The 10089-nt window shown below is 35.5% G+C and overlaps 1 long non-coding RNA gene across 1 annotated transcript; it reads left to right on the forward strand.

The window, feature by feature from the left end:
- Positions 1-7692: 7692 nt before the first annotated feature.
- LOC107087729 lies at positions 7693-9519 on the forward strand. Its single transcript, XR_001481350.1, has 4 exons — positions 7693-7828; positions 8073-8183; positions 8593-8657; positions 9114-9519. It is a non-coding gene; the product is annotated as an uncharacterized LOC107087729 (long non-coding RNA).
- The last annotated feature ends 570 nt before the right edge of the window (positions 9520-10089 follow it).

Genomic DNA, 10089 nt, shown 5'->3' on the forward strand with positions numbered 1-10089 from the left:
AACTGGTTGCTTTCAAAAGCTCAGGGAGTTCAAGCGTGGGTGTCACCTGTGCAACAATAATTAAAAATAATGACATAGGTTGAAGTGCACTATATTGTTTGTAAAATTTTGCATTGCACCATTGCTTTTTGAAGATACTGAGGTTAATTTGGAGTCCTCAGGCCATGACATAATTTGCATTGGAGTAGTTTGCCAGCAAGGTTAAAGTAGACATGATAACAGTCAGCATATGTTTCATCTAAAAAGGAATATATTGTAAAGTTCCAATTTGAGTTTTTGACTCTTTGGTTGACATTATTTTAATAGAAACTAGGAACAGGACAGTGCATATAATAGATTCATGACCTAAGACAGTAATGCTTGGTTTTTGGAGCTAAAATCTTACCTTATATATTCATACTGTATTAATCTCCAATGGCTATGAAAGAGAGATTTTTAACACTCTTATTGAAATCTAGCTGTTCCAGGTAAAATTGTTGTAACTCAAGTATTATAATTACAATATCATCTGATAATGCTGTAAAAGATCTCAGATCTACAGATTAATGTAATAAAAAATGTAAGCAGACACAGGGAAAGAAATAATAAAAAACTCGCATCTGACTGATTAGACATAGAAAAAAAAATTCAAAATACAGATGTAGAATCTGTGTTGTTTTCAGTCAGCATTTTTTTTTTTTTTTTTTGAAAACTAGAGCACTATCTTGAGAGGAAATCTACTGCGCAAGCAAAGTTAAGCTCCATTTTCAATCATAATGCTCTGTGGACAGTTTTCCTTGGTTCTTCTAAGTGCAATGTGTAAGTGCATATATTTGTTCTTATTCAGTTTTTAATATTTTTTATTGATCTGTGTGCCAAGCCTAAACAAAAAAAGGCTGTTTTTTTTCTTTTTCCAAGCCAAAAATGTTTGAATTCCACTGTTTGATTGTTCTCTGAGGATATCTTGTCAGTTGATTCAAAATTTCTCTATTTTCTTTCTCCTTTAGTGGTGATTCCAACTCTTGTGTTTTCTCAGACAATTCCTGTAACTGAAGTCAAACAAGGTGAAAATGTGACTCTGACTTGTAATGTCACCGGGAAAGAGAGCGGACTGTTTTACTGGTACAAGATGAAGTGTGGATATTTGATCCAAACGGTTGTAACAGGGTATTTTGAAAGTGTAAACCTTAAAGAACCATTTAAGGTCTTTAGTTTCAAATTCAAGGTCATAAAAGTGGGTAATGTGTATTCGCTCATCATACGAAACATCCAAAAGGAGGACGAAGCAATATACTTCTGTCAGGCAGGAACAGCATACAAGATGCCGTTCATTAATGTCATAAAACTGGAAGTGAGTCAGTCTCATGTGAAACAAACTCAGAAAACTCTGTTTGGCATCAAAACTACGACCGAAACAAGTACGTATTTACATTTATGTTAAACCATTTATCTGAAGAAAAAAAAATTGCAATTGGTTTCAACCAAACAATAAAACAACATTAGAAAAAAAAAAAAAACAACATTAATAATAACGTCGAAGAAGGACAAAAGAAAAAAAACAATAGAAAATGCAACGAAACGAAGCTAATATAACAAAACAAAATTAAAATGAAACACAACTTAAATAAAAGAAAACAAAAAATTAACAAGGAAATAAGCTAAAATCAAATATGGTAGGAAAAAAAAAATAATGTCCTAAGCGAACTGAACTTTTTTACTTTCAGAAAACAACCTGGATTCAGTTGTCATCGGACTTGGTGTGCTTTGTGCTCTATGTGTGATTGTCATCGCTATCCTTGTGTTTTTGAGAGACTGATGATAAACATGATCTGCAATATTGTGACATTTCATTAATGTCAAATAAATTCACTTATGCACCAGATCCCTACAGACCACCTTGGATATTTCTACAACTTAATGCTCTGTTATATATGCAGTTTTTCCTCAAGTTGTAAATAAAAATTTTTAAAACATATTTAACTTGTCACCTCAGTGAAACACTGCAGTTCAGCTCAGATAAAAATATTTGGGGCTCTCATCCTCGTTATTTTATTTTATGAACACAAATTATTACGTTTTGATTAATTATAAAATATTTACAAATATCACTAATAAGTCAATGAGAATAACCTATTATCTGTGCTAGGTGGCACTGAGGATACTTTACAGAGACAAGATTGGTATGTTACCTATTTCCAAAAGTATATGATCACCCATCTAAATTATTGGAATTACCAGTTAGGCATGCAGATTCTTTTTTTCGTTCATCCATGAAAGAACTGGTTGCTCTCAAGACTTAAGGGATTCAGGCGTGGCACTGTGATTGGGTGCCACATGTGCAACAAATCTGAAATATGAGTCATGAAATTTTCTTGCTCCTAAATATTCCACAGTCAACTATCAGTTTTATCATAAGAAAATTGAAGTTAATGACAGCAACTTACTCATGAAGCAGTAGACCACATTAACTGACAGGGATCAGCGGACACAGTGCAGAGACGTTCTCTGGAGAGTCAAAAAATGCTTCTCCATCTAGAAATCTGATGGACAAGTCTGAGTTTGGCGGTTGCCTGGAGTACGGTATTTATCAGTATTGTGTAAAGTTGATTATGGTGTGGGGTCATTTTTTTTTTTCGAGAGGTTGCTTTAAACATACTAAAACTTTTTGGACAATTCCATGTTCCAAACATTGGGCCCTTCCTCTTCCAACATGACTGTAAACCAGTGCATAAAGTAAGGTCCATACATTAATGGCAAACTCTGGTGTGGATGAATTTGAATAGGCAGCACAAAGTCATGATCTCGACCTGATAGAACCCTTTTGGGATGAATTAGAGAAGACACTGAGAGACAGGTGTCATAGAGTCTTTTGTTAAAATTAACAAAAGACTTGACATGTCTTTGACTTGCCCTTCCTGACCTGCAAATTGACTTGCCTTCAGTCATGTAATTGCCAAGTCACTGCAATTGTGTTCATTATAATATTATTATGAGTAAATAAATTATTTTATAATCCTTGCTTTATTTTGCATGAGTGCTCCTGACCTGCATATCAGTAAACCTGGTAACCAATCTTCCATGCAAAGTACGGAGAGGAATACCTGCAACAAAGAAAACTTGAAGCTGTTCTAACTGATAAATATGGACTGACGTCATACGGGCACCCCTATGGATTGAAAATGGGATGTAACTTAAATTCATATGTGAAGTGAGGGAGGTGAACAAATACTTTTGGCAATATAGTGCACTTCAACCTATGTCATTATTTTTTTATATTTATACATAGTGATGTTATCTTTCGAATTAAAAAGATCTATTAGATGATAAGAAACAGACGCCTTAGTAAAACATTCCAGATTACTACTATGTTGATAGCTAATTTGAATTTGAGGTGTTTTTTTCATATCTTGAAAAAAAATGCCTTTTTAATTTAACTGAATGCTTTTGTGAAATATTATTGTGCATTGTGTTGTGAAATTATGTGTTTCTTGTTAAATTTACATTTTTAATCACATCTCTGTATTATTGTCTCTGTGGAGAGTCTGTATACAGTTAAATGTACAATTTTCTCACTGATGTTTTGACAGTTTTATATGTAATTGTGCGCTCCAAGACTTTGAAAGGGGAATGTCATGTTATCAACATATCTTGATGTGTGGTTTTGCTTTTCAAAAGGTTTTACCTTACAAAGATCCAAGGAGGATTAAAGTATTTTTATTAAAATAAGTATTTGGGATTCTTTTCATCTATATATTGCAAACAACTTGTGGCTTTTTTATTTATGTGTAAGTTATGTTTTTTGCGTTTTAGGTATTCATATGAATCAATCATGTGCAAGAAATAAAAACTTTGATGTTCAGTTTGCAAATGAGCATAGAACTTAGAACTTCTCAATGCCTCTGATTTGATCTTTGATTTTTGTGGAACATGCTTTAATTGACATAAACCACTGAAAAAATGGCAATAAACTGTGCTACCAAACATCTGTTAACTACTGAACATCTGTTACCTTTCAGTGAGTTACAGAACAACTCAAATATTAACTGAAATATGCAGTTAACTTACATTAATAGCCGCTGTCAAAAGTCTTCACTTTGCAGTACATTTTTGCATTGAAAAAACTATTGAAAACAGAATCCTGAGGACACCAGGTCTAAACTGGTAGTTTTTGCTCACACACAAACGCTCTTCCTGCTCGCTGCTGCCTCTTCCCAGAGGTCAGCAGGGAGAACAGTCCATGGTGGGGGTGTGAAGGGTCACTGATGATGTTATGGGATCGGGACACACAGCGGTGGGATGAAATGTCCATAAGGGAGGGAAGAGGAGCCCCAATGATCGCTTCTGTGCCCTCTTGACCAATGAGGTGGTGTTTACAGCCCAGGTGAGATTGTCTGTGTTGTGCACCCAGGAATTTGTAGTTGCTGACCACCTCTGCAGCTCTCTGTTGTCCTGGTCATTGTCGTTTCTGATGAGGCCCACAATAGAAGTGTCGTCTGCAATCTTTATGATGTGATAGGTGGTGAACCTGGCGCCGCAGTTGTGTTTCATCAGAGTTAACACCAGGGGGCCTGGGACACAGCCCTGAGGGGAGCCTGTGTTCAAGGTGATGACATCAGAGGTGTTCTGTCTGACCCGCAGTGACTGAGGTCTGTTGGTGAGGAAGTCTAGCATCCAGTTGCAAATGGGTCTGCTAAAGCCCCTTATGTTCCAGTTTTCCTATCAGATGCTGTGGGATGCTGGTGTTGAAAGCTGAACCTAAGTCCAGGAACAGCATCCGCACTTGGTTTTTCCCCTCCAGGTGTGATTTGTGTCAGGTTCAGGTTTAGGGCAGAGGACATGGCCTCCTCAGTGGAGCGGTTCTGTTGGTAGGCAAGCTGGAATAGATTGAATGTTCGTTTCGCAAGAAGCTCTAATAATCTGCCAACAAGGAGCAAAACCCACACTAAAGGTGCCAAGATCATGAAACCCTAGGCAGATTGATAGGTCTGCAATTAACAGTCAAAAGCTCAATGTCTGGAGAGTAGAAGCTGGTGACCGATCTAGCATTTTTACACCAGTTGTGTTGATGTAAACCCACAGCCCCCCTCCCCTATATATATATATATAAGTTGGTGGAACTTCTATCTTTAACTCTTAAAGCTGCCTGTCATCCCGTAACTCTTATGTATGGTTTGTAATAGCAGCTGGTTTTATCTTTCATTTTGTATATAAAGTGTAAAGGTAAGTATATAAATTTTAAAATCATCATGATAATACATTTTGGAAATTATGTTACAAACATTACAATTTAATACCCTTTTTCCAAAACTGAGTTTGTTTCATTGTTTTGCTGCTTTTTAATGGTAACAGTTTATCTCTATCTTTTCCTATTTACCTTTACTTTAAAACATTCTTTATTAAAATATTGGTCCAATAATATACTTACATTTTGACTCTGTGACTTTGACATGCAGCTTGACTGCTTTTTAAAATGCAATGTTTTACTTTTACAAGGTGAATTACGGAGATATAATCATGCTGCAAGCAGCTGTTTATTTTTAGAGTGACTCTGGAAGCAGGGTTCTACAGTTCAAGATTCAGTAATATAAAACAGGGCTTTTTTATTGGCTCAGTATTAGAAAAAAGCAGCAAAAAGGAAGTTCAATATGTATGTCATTTCAGTAGAATTCGCATACTATCACTTGTTGATGGCACCAATGTTGCTGTGAATATCAAAAACATCCTATTTTCCTTTCCATTTCAATTTATTTAGATCAAAAATTAATAAAATGTTCTTTTCTGTAACCACTTAAGTTGCAAGAGTAAAATGTTTGTTCACATTAAAGCAACACTTCGACCCAGGTATTACCATAATTTCAGATATATTAAACTTTTTTTTGTTTTCAGGTTGATATACAGCACTTGTTGCATATTGCTACTATGTGCAGGCTTCTTCTCTCAGATCTAACCTAAGAAGGTCAGCTCTGTCACTGAAAGGTCATGTGATCCAGAGAACTGCTTTACCGCAGCCTGAGCTTCCCTTACACATGAGACAGCACACAGTATGACACTTACCAGTTCAAGCATACAGTCCTGCTTACCTTTACTGTCACAGATGAACTTTAAGTATATATAAAGGAGTATCTACTGAATGGTATTCATGAAGTAAATTAACATTTTATCACATATAGCTTTTGTTTAATACAAAACCGCAAATATTAAATGACACTGTAAAAAAAAACAAAAAAACAGAAAAAACATAATGTTTACTATGTTGATGGTATTGGCACCATTTGCACAGTCAGTATGGAAACCCAATGTGGCTCACCTGTTGCATATCACAAATAAGGATCACCTGTAAGGAATTGCCTCCACCCATATGTTATGAATTATCAAATAAATTATCACTGTGGTGTTTTAAAAAGCCACCTGCTATTGTCTCTTTATGTGTGATGTGGCAAAGATAAAGGAGCTTGCTGATGACACCACAAAGTCTATTATTTGCAAGCAAAAGACCTCAATATACATCTTTAAAGACCCTGATTCAATGGTGCATTATGCTATTTAGATGTTTTCAAGGCATGGAACTATCAATTCTAGACTGCATATGCTATACACCAACATTTTCCAGTCTTTTTGACACCTTCCACTTGGAAATCAAACATCTGTTTATGACAATGATAAAAAAATTAAAAAATCATGGGAAGAAAGAACACTGAAGTGTTTTAACAAAAAAGTTTTTTTTTAATGTTCATGGGGTCTGAACAGTTTTGTGAGGAACTGTAGGCGGATTTTCATTTACCCTTCAACCAATCACCTTGTCTTCTTGTTGCAAAGCCTGATAATCTTGAGACCAAATGTTCCATTGGTTAGAAAGACTTAAGTAGTACAGAAAAAGACTTGTTCACAACCAAGATGCAAGCACATATGGGCTTGATTCTTTTCTTTATTTTGTGTAAGTACTATTTATTTCTATTGAGACAATTACTTGCAGAAATATAACATTTTTGTTTAGCTTTTTGTTTTCAACTGTATGAGAATATTTTTGTCTTTTTCTTAAGATCTTCATAAGACTGAAGGTTTTCCTCCTTTGATCTTTACAACTGAGCGTAAAGCTGGTGATAATGTCACCTTCTCTTGTCAATCACCGAAGGACCACAGGTTCACTCAGTGGTATAAACAGTCTCCTGGAATGATGGTCCAAACGATGGCTGCAGGAGTTTTTGATAGTGTTACTCAGGCGGAGCCTTTTGATAACACACGTTTTTATTTTCTCCGAGAAAATGATAAGTTATCTCTAACCATTTCTGCAATTACCAAAGAAGATGAAGCCACATACTTCTGTCAAAGTGGAACCGAATTTGTACAAACATTTATTAAAGGATTCCTCTTAGTTGTAAATGGTAAGACAAACCCTCTCAATGTTATTGTCCTTAATAATAATCGTTCATCATGCTAAGTTTTTTTTTTATCACAGTAATTAAATGGAATAGTTCGTCATAAAACATTTATTCTTCTTTCACAGACTATAAACATCAGAAAACTGTTTATGTGGAGCAAAATCCAGACACTGCATCAACCAAACCCAGAGACACCTTGATTCTCCAGTGCTCTCTTTTTTCCACGAGTAATGAAACAAGACCTCAGTATCCAAAAAATAACTTGGTTCACTGGTTCAAAGCTGAATCAGGAAGCTCTCATCCAAGTATTATTTACACTGCAAGTAAAAGCACTGATTATGCAGGGAAGAGAAGTTGCGTCTATCACCTCTCAAAAACATTGAAGGACTCTTTGGATTTCGGAACTTACTACTGTGCTGTGGTTCTTTGTGGAGAAATACTGTTAGGTGGTGGAAGTACACTGGAAAAAAGTATGTATTCACAGTCTACCCTTTAATCTTTACTCATTTTATTCTTGGATATGTTCACTTTGGAAAGCACACAGGATGGTTATTATTCCCAGAAATTACTTTGTCAACATAACCTGAAAAACAAAATGACAAAAATGTGATTAATTTAAAAAATGTATTAGCTTGTGTCATATTTCTTTTTTTTTTTTTTTTTTTTACAAATAATGCTGATTAGGTCTGAATTGTCATTTATTGTTTCAAACAGAGCCAGACTTGCCTGTTCTTTTCCTTGGAGGACTGTTGCTTTGCTGTGTTACAGTGATGGTCTGCCTTATCATCTACATACTTTGGAGGAGAGTTTCTGAAAAATCATCAGGTTAGCAATTTATTTTTTGTAAATACCAAAGCTAGTGTGTGCTTTGCTGGCGAACAACAGCTACTTGCTTTGTTAGGTACCGCTTGTTAGAGGAGTTCAGACTGCCGTAAAGCAGCGCTCTGAGTCACATGACTCATTCAGCGATGGCTCTGACCATCTCAAATTAAAAGGCACGTTTTCTGAGTATGGTAATCTGCACGGAGCATTGATACGCACCAAGCACTGTATAATGACCCAAAAAATCTTTTTGTAATTTCAAATGTATCTAGCATTTAAGTCAAAATGTAAAAAGTGTTGCTTCAAATATTCAATATTCATCATTGAAGAATGAAATTAAACTTCTTTTCATATAAATTTGCGTGTTTAAAACTGATAAACTGATAAATGTTTACATCTTTTGTATCAACAGGGAAAAATGCCTCACTTGCTAATGCTGCTAATGGTGGTTCAACTCCTGTTCATCCAAAAGATTTGGTAAATATGAATAATTTAATTTAGTTTTAGTTTTAATGTAAATGTTCAAATTTAAAACTAGAATGTGAGGAGCTGTACAGTACATTTAATTGCAAGAGTTTGGACAGTTTAATAAAGATTGGGATGCTTCTATGATTTTTTCTTAATCTATGGTCTCCAAAAAAGATGCAGGAATGCGATTTTTATATCAGACAGTAAAAGTTGTAAATTGTTGATTAGCTACACAACAACTAATCTGACAAACTGAGCCAGTAAATACTGTATGTTCCTAAAACTTAGCAGTAAAAGTGGATTTTAAAAGTCAGTTCTAAACATAAAATTTATGTCAAGGAGATTCATCATCAAAATGCTCAGTGGACAAGCACTGTAAAACGTTGCAGTACCTTCACCATGTTACTTATCTGATCTTGATTATACAGACCTTCTCAGTCATTAATAATATCTTTTTTTTTGCAGGCCAGAGAAGATGCGAATTATGCAGCAGTACTGGAATTATGTGCAACAAACAGGAGACAGTGGAAGAAAATGAAAGAGAACACAGAATGTGTGTATTCTATAGTTAGAGCTGATTCACGAAAACACAGCAGCTCTAATTAGATTCTCATAGTTTTAATGATTCAGGAAAATCGGGACCAGGAAAAGTCCAGAAGTTCTACTCTTCCTGCCTCATGCTAAATTCTACAATAATTATGGTAGTTGTTTATAGTTTTAGTGGTGTTTATCTGCATTAACCAAATACCTTTTACATGGGAATATGACATTTTTTTTTCTTCATGTTGGCCGCATTTACAAAAGGGGCTTCAAACTGGACTCCCTCTTCAGATGCCAAATAAGCTTCCGTTTTTTTCTTTTTTTTTGTAATTATGTCAATAACAGCAGCAGTAATAAAACTTGGTCTAAATTTATCCTACACTTGGTTGTGTATATTATTTTAAGTGAATTTAACCTTCAAAGTTTACCAAAATGTAAAAAACTGTCATTCAAACTGCACTTACTTTTTACTTATACTTTTCACTACATTACATGAGTACATCTATTTTTACAGTAATTCTTAAACTTAAGTGCAAGCCATTTCAGATACTTTAAGACTTTTACTCAAGTAACATTTCAGGCAGCGACTCGGACTTTTACCAAAGTCATATTTTGGAAAGGTACTTATACTTTTACTTGACTCCGAGTCAAGTAACACCCTTCTGGTGTATCGGACCAACGTCACCACTGTCTCACCAGTGTGTCAGCATGACATCACCTCGGCTGCTCTGGCAAGCCAGGCTAGATGCCCACCAGTTCCCTGTCGTCTGTGCTACCACCTCCACCACCCTCAGCTGTCCCCATGTGTAGGATCTTCTGCCGTTATTTTGAGGACCATGTCTCCTCCAGGCAGAGCTCCTCATATCAAGGATGTGCTGCAGTGGATTTTTTTTTTGGGGGA

This window comes from Cyprinodon variegatus, unplaced genomic scaffold (assembly GCF_000732505.1).
Source record: "Cyprinodon variegatus isolate N-32 unplaced genomic scaffold, C_variegatus-1.0 Scaffold10, whole genome shotgun sequence".
NCBI classification, from domain to species: domain Eukaryota; kingdom Metazoa; phylum Chordata; class Actinopteri; order Cyprinodontiformes; family Cyprinodontidae; genus Cyprinodon; species Cyprinodon variegatus.